Consider the following 13,599-nt stretch of genomic DNA (forward strand, 5'->3'; position numbering starts at 1 on the left):
AAGGCGATTATACCACATGCGCCCAGATTGCTTTAAACCGTACAAAGATCTTTGTAATATGATTGAATACATTTCCTGAGATTTTGCTTCAGGCATTTTAAATCCTTCAGGAATTTTCATATAAATTTCATTATCAAGTGAACCGTACAGATAAGCTGTAACTACATCCATTAGATGTATTTCAAGCTTTTCATGTAGTGCTAAACTGATGAGATATCGAAATGTTATGACATCCATAACAGGTGAATATGTTTCATCAAAATCGACTCCAGGTCATTGTGAGAATCCTTGTGCAACAAGGCGAGCTTTGTATCTTTCAACTTCATTTTTGTCATTCTTTTTTCGCACAAAAATCCATTTATAACCAACTGGTTTTATACCAACAAATGTTTGGACTACTGGTCCAAAGACCTCTCTTTTAGCAAGTGACTTCAATTCCGATTGAATTGCCTCTTGCCATTTTGGCCAATCAGATCTTTGTCGACATTCTTCGACAGATCGAGGTTCAGGATCCTCACTATCTTGCATAATATTAAGTGCAACATTATATGCAAAAATATTTTCCACCACTATTTCAGATCGATTTAAATTAATCCCATCACTGATCGAACTTATTAAAAGTTCCTCACTCACATGAGCTTCGGGTTGATTGATTTCTTCAGGAATCTCAGAACTAATCAGATCTTGGGTCACTTCAGGAGATACTTTCATAGTATCATTTTGATCATTTCTTTTTCGAGGATCGATCCTTAGAACCCAAAGGCCTACCACACTTCAGGTGTGCTTTATGTTCACTAGCTTTCATGCTAGTAGATGGTCTGCAGGGATATGTGACTTAGTTATCCTTTTCAAATCAGTAAATGCGTCTGGCATTTGATTTTCTATATTCTGTAAATGGATGATCTTCTGGACCTCCTGATTACATATAGGGGTACATGGATCAAAGTGAGATTATGATGAAACTTTCCACACAATTTCTCTTTTGATTTCCTTTTTCTCTCCCCCTAATTGTGGGGAATTTGTTTTGTCAAACCGACAATATGTAAATCGAGCAGTAAATAAATCTCTTGTCAATGATTCAAGATAGAGAATAATATAGGGTGATTCAAACCCAACATATATTCCTATCCTTCTCCGTGGCCCCATCTTACTATGCTGTGGTGGTGCTACTAGCACATATACAACACATCCAAAAATTTGTAGATGGGCAATATTTGATTCATGACCAAAAACTAATTGTGACGGAGAATATTTATTATAGTGTGTCGGTCTTAGACGGATAAGTGATGCTGCATGCAAGATAGCATGACCCCAAACAGTAGTGAGCAATTTTGTTTTCATAAGTAGTGGTCTTGCTATCAATTGCAGGCGTTTAATAAATGACTCTGCAAGGCCATTTTAAGTATGAACATAAGCTACAGGATGTTCAACTTTTATCCCAACTGATAGACAATAACCATCAAAAGCTTGAGATGAGAATTCTCCAGCATTATCAAGGCGAATAGCCTTTATAGGATAATCTGGAAATTGTGCCCTTAATGGAATTATTTGGGCTAATAGCTTTGCAAACGCCAGGTTGCGAGATGATAGTAGGCACACATGAGACCATCTTGAAGATGCATCTATTAGGACCATAAAATATCTAAATAACCCACTTGGTGGGTGAATAGGTCCACATATATCCCCATGTATACACTCTAAAAAGGCAGAGGATTCAATGCCAACCTTCATTAGTGATGGTCTAGTGATCATTTTGCCTTGATAACAAGCATCACAAGAAAATTCATCATTTGAAGAATCTTCAGGTTCTTTAATGGATGCCCACTCGAATTTTCAATAATTTGTCTCATCATTATTGACCCAGGATGGCCCAAACGGCCATGCCAAAGTACAAAAGTATTTGAATCCGTAAACTTCTGGTTTACGATAGAGTGTGCTTCAATTGTACTAATGTTTGAATAGTATAAGCCAGAAGATAAAGCCGGTAGCTTTTCTACAATGCATTTCTGGCCAGAAATATTCTTTGTAATACAAAGATATTCCATATTCATTTCATCTATTATCTCAACATGGTACCCATTTTGGCGGATATCTATAAAACTCAACAAGTTTCTTCGGGACTTGGAGGAGAACAATGCATTGTCTATAATAAGTTTTGTTTCCTTAGACAGAAATATTATGGCTCTTCCGGAGCCTTCAATCAAACTTATATTACCAGAAATTGTTGAAACATTTGCTTTTTCCTTATGCAAATAAGAAAAGTATTTTTGATCGTTGAATATGACATGAGTTGTTCCACTATCAATAACAAAAATATCTTCATGATTTGTCTTTGATCCAAACATAATTTGAGGATTATCCATATTCTTCAAAATGACATAAATAAAATATATTATAGTAAACATCATTATCAAAGCATAACTTTTATTTATGTACAACAATTACATAATCATACTATCTATTACAAATAACAAAAATTAAAATATTTACATTTCTACAGATTCACTATCGATTACATGATCACTGAGTTGTGGTTCTAAAAAGAAGATTTAGCTTGGTATATTCCATCAAGAGAAAGCCATATCTATATATAGAAAACAAAATAGAAATTGTATACAGGTGCTTACACTTTTCTGAGGATTCTAAGACCCGAGTTCTCCCTCTAGGAGTGCAAAGTAATCAGCTACATCCAAATGCATGAAGTCTAAATTATCTTCAGAAATAAAATTTGCTTCAGCATTTTTCTTTGTCTTCTTCAAGGAGGCTTGATAAAGCTCAACCAGGTGCTTTGGCATACGACAGGTACGTGACCACTGCCCTTTTCCTCCATATCTATAGCATGCATTTTCTGCATTTGGTGCTTGCACTGCTTCATGCTTTCGTTCCTTCCTTTTCCACTGCTGGTGGTGAGGAGGCTTCTTTGGTGCATTATTATTACCATGATTGGGGTTTCTTCCCTGACCACGGCCATGACCACGACTGGGGCCACGACCTCTTCCACGTTTAGCTTGATGGAAGTTCATCTCATTCACTTCAGGGAATGGACAAGAACCAGTAGGTCGGGTTTCATGGTTTTTCATTAATAACCCATTATGTTGCTCGGCTATAAGAAGATGTGAGATAAGTTCAGAATACTTTTTAAATCTCATCTCTCAATATTGCTGCTGCAGGAGCATATTCGAGGCATGAAAAGTGGTGAAAGTTTTCTCCAACATATCATGATCAGTAATATTATCACCACATAATTTCAATTGGGAAATAATTCTGAACATAGAAGAATTATACTCACTGATAGATTTAAAATCTTGTAGCCTTAGATGAGTCCAATCATATCGTGCATGTGGAAGAACGACCATCTTCAGGTGGCCATATCTATCTTTCAAATTATTCCACAGTATGATTGGATCTTTAACAGTAAGATACTTCATTTTCAGGCCCTCATCAAGGTAACGGCGTAGGAATATCATTGCTTTGGCACGGTCTTGGTTTGATGCCTGATTTTTGTCTTTGATGGTGTCTGCCAGACCCATCGCATCAAGATGAATTTCAGCATCAAGCACACAAGACATGTAGCTTTTCCCCGATATATCCATGGCTATAAATTCAAGTTTAGAAAGATTTGACATTATTTAGGAAAAGAAAGTTCATACCTCTAATACTTTCAAAGTATTTGCTCGAGATGACAGAGTCTCGTGCTGATAACGTGTTATAAAATAAAGACTGTAAAGTAAAGACAAGTATAGAGAGAAACTGATATATTATTCGAATTCAAACTGATGTACATAATGAACTGTAATCTCTTCTATTTAGAGAAGAAAGGAAGCTGCTACTGCAAGCTGCTGTGTAAGCTGCTATTATACCATATATGGATAATCTTCTACTGAGAGCAATGTTTATCCATAACGGAGTACTGAATGGATAAGCTCATTGTACCCAGTATAGATAATCTTCTACTAGGGGTAATGATTATCCATAACGGAGTATTGAAAGGATAAGCTCATTGTACCCGGTATGGATAATCTTCTATCGGGGATAATGTTTATCCATAATCGGGTACCGAAGTGATAAGCTTCTTCAGGAAGGATAATCTTCTACCGGGGGTAATGTTTATCCATAACCGCGTACCGAAAGGATAAACTTATTATACCTGGTATGGATAATCTTCTACCGGGGGTAATGTTTATCCATAACCGGGTACCGAAGTGATAAGCTTCTTCAGGAAATTTATTTCCAATAGAGTACTAAATAAATAAACATATTTACGACGAAGTCCCATATGGATAAACTTCTTCAGGAAGCTTATTTACAACGGAGTACTAAATAAACATCCATAATATAATATATTTATAACAATCTTCTTCTTTAAGATGAGAACTATAATTAGATAATTAAAAATTATGTTATTGTACGTATAACGGTATAAGCATGATTCCAAGTAATCCAAACCAAACCACTTCTGAAATCTGTTTGGTGTACATTTTAAACAACAAGATGCCATCCGTTTGGCTTTATCTTTTTCTTTAAATGGTTTAAAAATATAATATACTATATGTTCTTAAGTTTCCAAAAAGAATAATGAACTATCCAAATTGTCATATGCAGTAAACACACACAACTAATAAGTTGATCAATAGAATTTTTCGTTCAACTTAAATAGCTAAATGTTATGCTCAAGCATAGCAATATAAAGAAAAGGTTTTACATCATCAAAGTCTAAGTGAGTCCATGCTGTAAATTAGACAGACCTTATGGATGGCACTTGCATGAGCAAACACATAGCTCCAATGACAACTCTTTCCACTAAATGGCTATACATGCTCTGTCTTAGCAATAGAATAACAACTACTATGCCTCAACCTCAAACTAGTTGGCTTGACTATATGTATTAGGTGTTTGTCTTGATTTTCTTACCATACTTGATTTTTCTATCTCTTGAAGGAAAGGACAACATATTTACCATAACTGAGTTTTCCTTTTTTTTTTAGAAGGAAATGATAAATCTCCCATATTTGGCTAGTCCCTTTTCTTGGAGAAAAAGATTTGGGTTTCTATAAATTGAGGATCCTTCTTTCTCATTCAGTAGCATCCACAATGTAGCCATAAGAGGGTTGAGAGTCTTGTTTACGGGGAGAACTTTTCGGAACGAGTGTTAGTATGTCACTTGTGTTTGCCTCTTCGTGTAACGACCGGACTTATCGTTTTAAGAATTTACGCCTAGTTCAGCGACTAAAGGCCTCGAGCAGCTTTGTAATATGCATTATGACCCGCATGTATGGTTGAGTTTGGTTTTCGTAAGATTCAGAGTTAAATTTAAAGAAAAACAATCTCATTTAGCTTAAATGGAAAGAGTTGACCGGAGAGTTGACTTTTGAGCAAAAGACCTCAGAATGGAATTTTAAGGATGTCAATAGCTTCTTATGATGATTTCGGACTTAGGCGTATGTCCGGAATTGGGGTTGGAAGTCCATAGAACAACTTGGCGCATTTTGGCGAAATTAGAAAGTTGACGTGTTCTAATTATATTATTTTATGTGCGGACGAGGACTAATAATATGATGTATATCAATTGGATATAATAATAAGTGTACGAGGCTTATTATAAGAGATATGGGGTCTAAGGAAAGACCTAAGTCTATGCCAAGTGGGAAAATTACATGATAGTCTAAAGTTTCGAATGAGTACGCACAAGATCACACTTTGGACGAGCATATCTACACACACATATATATATATATATAAGGTGTTATATGATGCACAACCTATTAAATGAAAGAGAATTGAGTCTAGTTTCCAGTGCTTCAAACCGTTCGTCATTTGGGCACTCCTACACAATGTTATGACCAAATTACCAAAAGCTGGAAAAATGCGATTTTTGCTGCCAATTGTGCGACTGCAAAATAATTATGCGAACCGCAAAATCATTCTTTGATCGCAAAATGGTCGCAGAATGGCTTAGTGTAGCCCAATTCTGGGCACCTGTTTTGCGATCCATTCCGCGACCCGCATAGCTATTGTGCGATGCATTCTGCGATTGCAGACCTAGTTTCTGAGGCTTCATTTTCCTATTTTCATAACCCGACCCCATTTTGATAAATAGGCTTTGGGTTTATTTTGTGGTGATTTTCTGAGCATTCTAGAGAGATGTGAGAGCTTTTTAGAGAGAGAAGGAGGAAACCCAACATTCAAATCGTCCAATCTTGCATCAATCTTCAAGAATCAAGAAACCCAATCACAAGATCTTCATCTAAGAGGTAAGGATTTCATACCCTAGTCTTTAATTTCGAGTTTGGGAGGGAAATATGGGTGATTAGGAGTATGATTCTTGGTTGTAAGAGTATTATGAATGCATGTATGTACAAATAAGGTTTGTTGGAAGATTTTTGAGTTCAAATGAGTAAAGATTGGGTTGAAAATGGTAGAAATCTTCAAAGACTTTAATTGAAGATTTGAAAGGAAATCCGATGTCGGAATTCGATAATTTTTATATGGTTGAACTTGTATCGAAACGAGGGTTCAGATTTTGTGAGTTTTCCAGGATTCGAAATGTGGGTCCCGTTGTCGATTTTTAAATGAATTTCGAATTTTAATCCGAAATATTTGTAATTGCATATGGAATTAGTTTCTATGATTCGTACTGAGTATATTGAATTTTTTGTGACTAGATTTGAAGCTTTCGGAAACGAATTCGCTAGGCGAAAGTTTATTGGAATCTTGAATTTGGTTGCGAAACGAGGTAAGTATCTTGCCTAACCTTATGTGAGGGAATTCCCCTTAGGATTTGAGTCTTCTATGTTAATTGTAGTCCGTGTACATGAGGTAACGAGTGCGTGCTAAGATTTATTTATGGAAGTTGGCCATTAGAGTTCTTAGGTCCTTATATTAACTATGTGTGAAGTTGTTCGTGATACATTTGAGTTCTTACTTGCTGGTTTCACTTCTACATGTTTCAATTAGAATTAATTGCCTTATGATTCACTCTTATTGCCTATTTGACTCTTATTTGACTTAATAAAAGATTTTGCCTCTTCTATTGTCATGCTATATTTTCACAACTGTTTACCTTTAATTGAAATTATTACTATCTCATCCTATGATTGTTTAGTCTTTAATTGGAGCTATGATTATCTTCTGGTGCTTACTATTATTTGAATTGTTGAATATCTTTCATAAATTGCTCAACCATAAAAGGAGTTTAGATAACCTATATCTTAGTTGACTTGCCTTTATTTAGGACTATTGGACTCGTGTTGACTTCCTTATTGTTGACTTGTATATTGTGGGATCGTGGCTATATAGTTGTCTTCCCTTGTTGAACTATTCCCTTTATGCCTAGTATTCTTTACTATGGTTATTTCTTGTGAAATGGTTCTATCGTTTCTTTGTTATTTAATGTTCTTGAGTTGATTTACTCTCCATACTTTGTATTATTGTCATTTTTGCTGTTGCACTTGTTGTGGTGATGTACGAGGTTTTTGCCATGCTGTAACTATTATTTCTGTTGGTTGCGCTACATATTTACTTTGGGGCTACGGGACGGTATCCCGGTAGATCCCCCTGTTCTACATATTTACTTTGGGACTACGGAACGGTATTCCGGTAGATCCCCCTGCACATTTACGTTTTGGACTACGGGATGGTATCCCGGTAGACCCCCTATTCTGCAAATTTACTTTGGGATTACGGAACGATATTTCGGTAGATCTCCCTGCACATTTACATTTGGGACTACGAGACGGTATCCTGGGAGATCCCTTGTTATTATCATTGTGTTCTGAGCTATGCTTTTCATTGATCATATGCCTATGTAAATATTCTACGTGATGTTCGTTCTTTTCCTTATGCTTTCTTGCTGGTATGAATTATGTTAGGACATTTGCACAAGCATACACGTGTCTAAACACCCTTATCAGATAAGAGGCTTCTTGATATTGCTGAGTATAGACACATACCCTTGTTTATTTGCCTTCCATGTGAGAATGGCTCTATTTGGCACGTGAGTTGTCAGTACGATTTTGAGGTATGATGAGGGCATAGGATACCAAGTGTTAGGTTTCAGGTATTGAGACCCGTATTGTATGATTATGATGAGGGCATAGGATACCAAGTTCCCCTATTTGTTGCTCCACTTATGAGTGCATTTCATGATTAGCACTATGTTATGTGTTGCCCTGTTGGGAGGTTCTATGAGTGATAGCTCATGTCTATCGTCTGTTGCTATTCATTATTGAGAGTTACAAGACAAGTAGTAAATTCCCGTTGTCCATTTCAGTAGGCTTGATGTGATTTTCGAGTATTTTGGACTATGAGCTGTGATTTTTATGCTCCACCAGTGTGGGAGCCAGTACTTGTTGTAATTTGTGACGGAAATTGATCTAGTGAAAGTTTCCAACTGGTTTGATGTATATCCTACTTGTGATTCAGAGTTGAGAGTGAGACCCTCGTGACTTCATGTGATTTGATGTGTTGAAATTGGGCTATGTACTGCGGTGAAAGTTATATAAGGACGAGGTCCTTGTGGTGAAAATTTAAGTATTTAAATTCTCGCTTTATAAAATTTTAATTTGTATTATAGTATTAAAAGGGAGTGATGCCTGTTAGGCTTATTTGATAATTCTTTTATGTGTTATTGTGTATATGTTGCAAAATTCGTGTTGTAATTATTGAGTTTTAGCCTACGAGGTGAGTGCCCAAGTGGCATGAAATGTGACTCATTAATTCGAGTAAATAATTATGAGGCCGTCATGCCTCGTGCCTCATTGTTAGTAAGAAGACGTTTGAACGAGATTTTGTTAACATGATGATAATTGGAATTGTTGTAATCGATTATGAACAACTATTAAGACTAGAGAAGTGGTTATGGGCATTCATATGATGTGTTTCACGTTTAGATATCATTACGATAATGCAATGCTTGTAATGCCAAGATTAGTGTTGTTGCTTTGGGTTGTGGATGTGTTGTTAGGAGTTGTTTTAGTGTTACTCTAGTAGGTGGTTAGGCCCAATTACAAGGGAGACTTTGTCGAAATTTCTGAAAATTTTGGGAGTTAGAATTTTTTTTGGGAGATTGAGTTGGGAAAAGGAAGAGATAAGTTATGTTATGTGTTGAGGGCGGACCCTATTTCTCATTTGAGGACGAATAATTCTAAGTGGGGGAGAATGTAACACCCCAGAAAATTTCGAAGTACTTAAGTACTATTAAGAAAGTTGATATGTGTGTAGGCACGAAAATGCTATAGTCACTTGAGACTAGCACAATGTGTTAATATGAAAAATCAGGCCTTTGAAATTAATTGGAGTGTAAGAAATTGGCTTTAAGGGTTATGGGTGAGGATAAAATAAATAATCTCAATGGAGATGGTGCCGAACCCATGTTAAATCGCGTTGATGTAGAATCACCCGCTATGAGCACGTGATTTTTGTTTCGCGCGACAATCGCTCCAAAAGAAATAAAAAATAATAACAATTGGTCCCGCTGTACAATTTTTGGATTTTTACATGGCACTTTGTTAATTATTTATGATTTTTGCCCATTTTTATTTTTATTAAAACAAAATACAAAAAATGTGTGTGTCATGCATAATTTGAACCGTAATCCGGTTGTTAAATAGAAAATCATAAATAGGCATCTTTGTCCGTGATTTTGTTTTTGTTTGATTTTACCTGTTTTGAAATATTTTAATGTGTGTGAAAATAATTGTATTAAGTGTTTATTTAATTTTAATTTGATTTTACTTAGGTTTGTTTTTAAAATAAAGAAGAAAAGAAAATAATAAAAAAAAATCTTTTTTCCGGACTTGGGCCAATTTTAAATAAATTGGCCCAAACAAACTAAGCCCAAAACCCAGGCCTGCCCGGTCCGTGACCAGCCTACTCCGAGAACATACAAACGACGTCGTTTTAATCCAGGCTGATCTAAGCCGTTGATCTCAGATTGATCAACGGCCAAGATCTCTCACCCCAAACCCACTAATAGACCCGACCCGTCTCACCCGGACTGACCCCAACCCTTTACCCTTGAAACGACGCCGTTCCTTGTTAGTCGAAGGATCCTGGCCCTTCATCACATCTCATCCAACGGCCAGGATCCACCTACCCACTAACTATATAAACTCATAACCTTACCTTGCCCCCCCTATCCGAACCCCAGCCTTCATCGTCTTCACCAGAACCCCAAACCCTAGAGCCGCCTCTGTATTCTTCACCATAAAAGCCGGCGGCATGAATGCCGGTGGCCTTCACCTTAACACCACAGGACCATCTCACCCCCCTAATCACGGACCTGTTGACCGTTTAGTTCGAAACATCCTCCAGGTCCTCGAATCTTCATTTGAAGATTCGAGCAAAACTCGATCTACGCCGATCTGTCCTAGATTTATACCAGACAATCCCCGGACCCCCCTCGTGACCAAACCATGCTTGGTTTGGTCCGAATCTAACCATGGAAGCTCAAGTTCCAAATCTACCTTCCACAAAACCTAAAAACCCCAAGCCCGGTCCGTGCCTGTTAAGCCAAGAGGTTAGGGTCTAATGGACCTTAATCGAGGTGTTTCTCATCTGAGAAACCCTTCGATTAAAGTCCGTTCAACCTTAAAAAGGGTCTGTTCAAACACAAGCTGATTTTCTGTTCCTTCTTTCAAAGTTTTTAAGGTAAGTTTGTTTTCTCTTTGTTATTCAGTACGTGTGTGGTTTAGAGGTCTGTGCATATTTTGTGTAATTTTTCTTTGAATTTGTTTTGTCAACTGTCAATTTCCCCCTTTGCCCGGACTCCTGTATTCAGTCAAGTCTTTCTTCATAATGTGTGTGTATACACTATATGTTCAATTGAATTCGTAATTGGTCATTCATTTAGTTCCTAGGGCTTTTCTGTGTTAACATTGCAATATGAACCCCTTGTGTGATACTGTTAAATGTCTGATTTTTGGTTACGATTGTATGTGTTATAACTAGTATAGTCGAGTCGACATATGTCGTCAATTAGTTTCAGTTGTCCGAACAATAACAAATCGACTTACTTCTGCTAAACATTTGTTTGAATCAATTAGGAACTGAGATTGTCTACTTATAGTTGTTAATTTGAATCAGAAATGTAAAAATCAATGTTCTGTTTAGTCTAGTTCTGAAATTGGAGGGCATGTGCATTTATGCACAACATGTGCATTTTGTGCACAGCCTGTGCCCTGCCTAAGTGCTTTTTGAATTAAATAGTTTGACAGCATGTGCTGTCAGACTACATCCTGCTGCCCATATTCTGCTTTAAGTTTCAGAAATAATAAACATTACTAAAAAGTTAAGCCTGCCAAGGGGATGTCATGGGGTTAATACTTAAATAGCTGAGTGGAAACTGAAAAGAAGATGACACATGGGAGGGGTTTCTTTTGGTCTAACAGGCTGTTAAAGGGCTGAGGTTTAGGCTTATAAAAAGGAGGCACATTGAGGGATAAGGATATACATAGGGACAGAGGGAATTGTTAAGAAAAAAGATAGAGGAGATCAGACATAAGAGGGAGAGGAGAGAGCTGAAATACATACATATAGAACATATAGGAGACAGAGATAGGGGAGGAATACATCTGATATTAGGGAACACACATAGGGAACTCAGACTGGACTGGGGTTGGGAGATCAGAACAGATAGAGAGAGGTTAAGAGATAGAAAGCATACAGTCAACAATCAGAAACTGTTTCATCCTATTGTTGTTTGGGTTTCATTTGTTCAACCTGTTCAATCAATTCTGATTCTTTGAAGTTCCAATTGAGTCTACTAGTCGAGTGTTTTCATTGGTTTACTACTGGTTTTGGTCTGCCTGGAGTTCTGATTCTACTCCACTGTGTGCTGCTGTCATTTGGCCACTCTTTCTATCGGCTATAGTTGTATTCTTGCACTCGAGCCTGTTCTGCTGTGTTGTTTTGTTTGCTGCTGTTACTTTGTTCCTGCTGCTGCTGATTTTCTCTATCTTCTTCCTTTTGTTCTGTCGTATTCAACATCCAGGTACACATTTCATACTGATGTAACCATGAGAGGCATGAATTGAAAGATCTGAAGAATTTTTAATCATCTGTTGCCTTACTTTACAGCTTTGCGAATATTGTTAAAGTTGTATAAATTCTGTTATTTGTAGTCCAATAGAAAACACATTAGTAAGTTTGTACTTAATTGAAAATATTCTAGTCTAAAACTGCGATATGGTTGTTGGCAGTACACGTGATGTAGTCATATAATTTATGGAATGAGCTATCATTTGGTAGAATTGTTAATTCAAACTCTTCTTCCAGTTATGTTTGAATAGGTAGGGGCAAATGGCTGTTAAATCTAGCCAAATATAATACAGTCTTGAATCATCCAGTTTCGATTTCTTTAGGCAGTTTATAGGACTAGTTTTGAACATTATCAGTAACATCTTTTAATAAAGAACTCTGTTAATCCTGTTTAAGCAATTTGATTTAGATTCGACTTAAGGATGTTGTCGGATTAAGTATTGCATTTCATCAATCTCACATGTAATTTCTTTGTTCAATCAAAGCATTTTCGTAAGGTATGGCGTCTTTTCACTTTATAAGTAATTAGAAATTGATAGGAATCCGGTTTAGGCTAAAGCATATACTTCAATTAGCATACATCCTTCTTTCTTCTAATTCTGGAAACAAAAATAATAGAAATGTAGTCACTTTAGGATATCCTCTTCTAAAATAATGAGACGAGCCTTGCTAGATAAAAATGCAAATTGCGGGGCCCTCAACAACTAATCATAATATTTAGAATTCAGGCTAGGCCGTTTAGTGAATCTCATGGCCTTCTCAAAAAATAACAACGCGTTAGACTCTTTAGGTGCGGCTTAATTAAATCATATTCTTAAATTCGGGTGCACATTGATGTGACCCAAATCCAAATCTCAACGAAGTCAAAATGTGTTGACGATCACGGGCGCATTGATTGTGACGTGGTTCGAGATGCATTTTCGCGACGTTGCAATTCTATAAAAATAAGTGATAATGATAAAAGCGGTTTAAACTTAATAAAAGCACGTAAGTCATAACATGTATTTAAATCAGATATTTAGCTATTATAACAATTTAAGCGACCGTGCTAGAACCACGGGATTCGGGGGTGCCTAACACCTTCCCTCGGGTCAACAGAATTCCTTACTCAGAATTTCTGGTTCGCAGACTTCATTTGGAAAAGTCGAAAATTTCCTCGATTTGGGATTCAAGATAAACCGGTGACTTGGGACACCAAAAGCCAAACCTTTCCCAAGTGGCGACTCTGAATTAAATAAATAATCCCATTTCGAATATTGTCACTTAAATTGGAAAAACTCCCTCGCGCGTTTAACCCTTCGGGGCGGGCGCGCAAAAAGGAGGTATGACAGCTCTGGCGACTCTGCTGGGGAATATTTACCCAGAACCACTGGTTCAGGGTTCAAGAATTCGAGCTTAGAATAATTGTTATATTTGGCTTTATTATCTGATCTTTATTACATGTTTTTGCATAACGTGCTAAATGTTGTCTTTTACCGCTTTGATATTATCTGAACTGTATATAAACTGTGCCGAAACCCTTCTCTTCTTATCTCCGGGGAGAAGCTCGCTGGTCGAGACTCC

Source organism: Nicotiana tabacum, chromosome 5 (assembly GCF_000715075.1).
Source record: "Nicotiana tabacum cultivar K326 chromosome 5, ASM71507v2, whole genome shotgun sequence".
NCBI lineage: Eukaryota > Viridiplantae > Streptophyta > Magnoliopsida > Solanales > Solanaceae > Nicotiana > Nicotiana tabacum.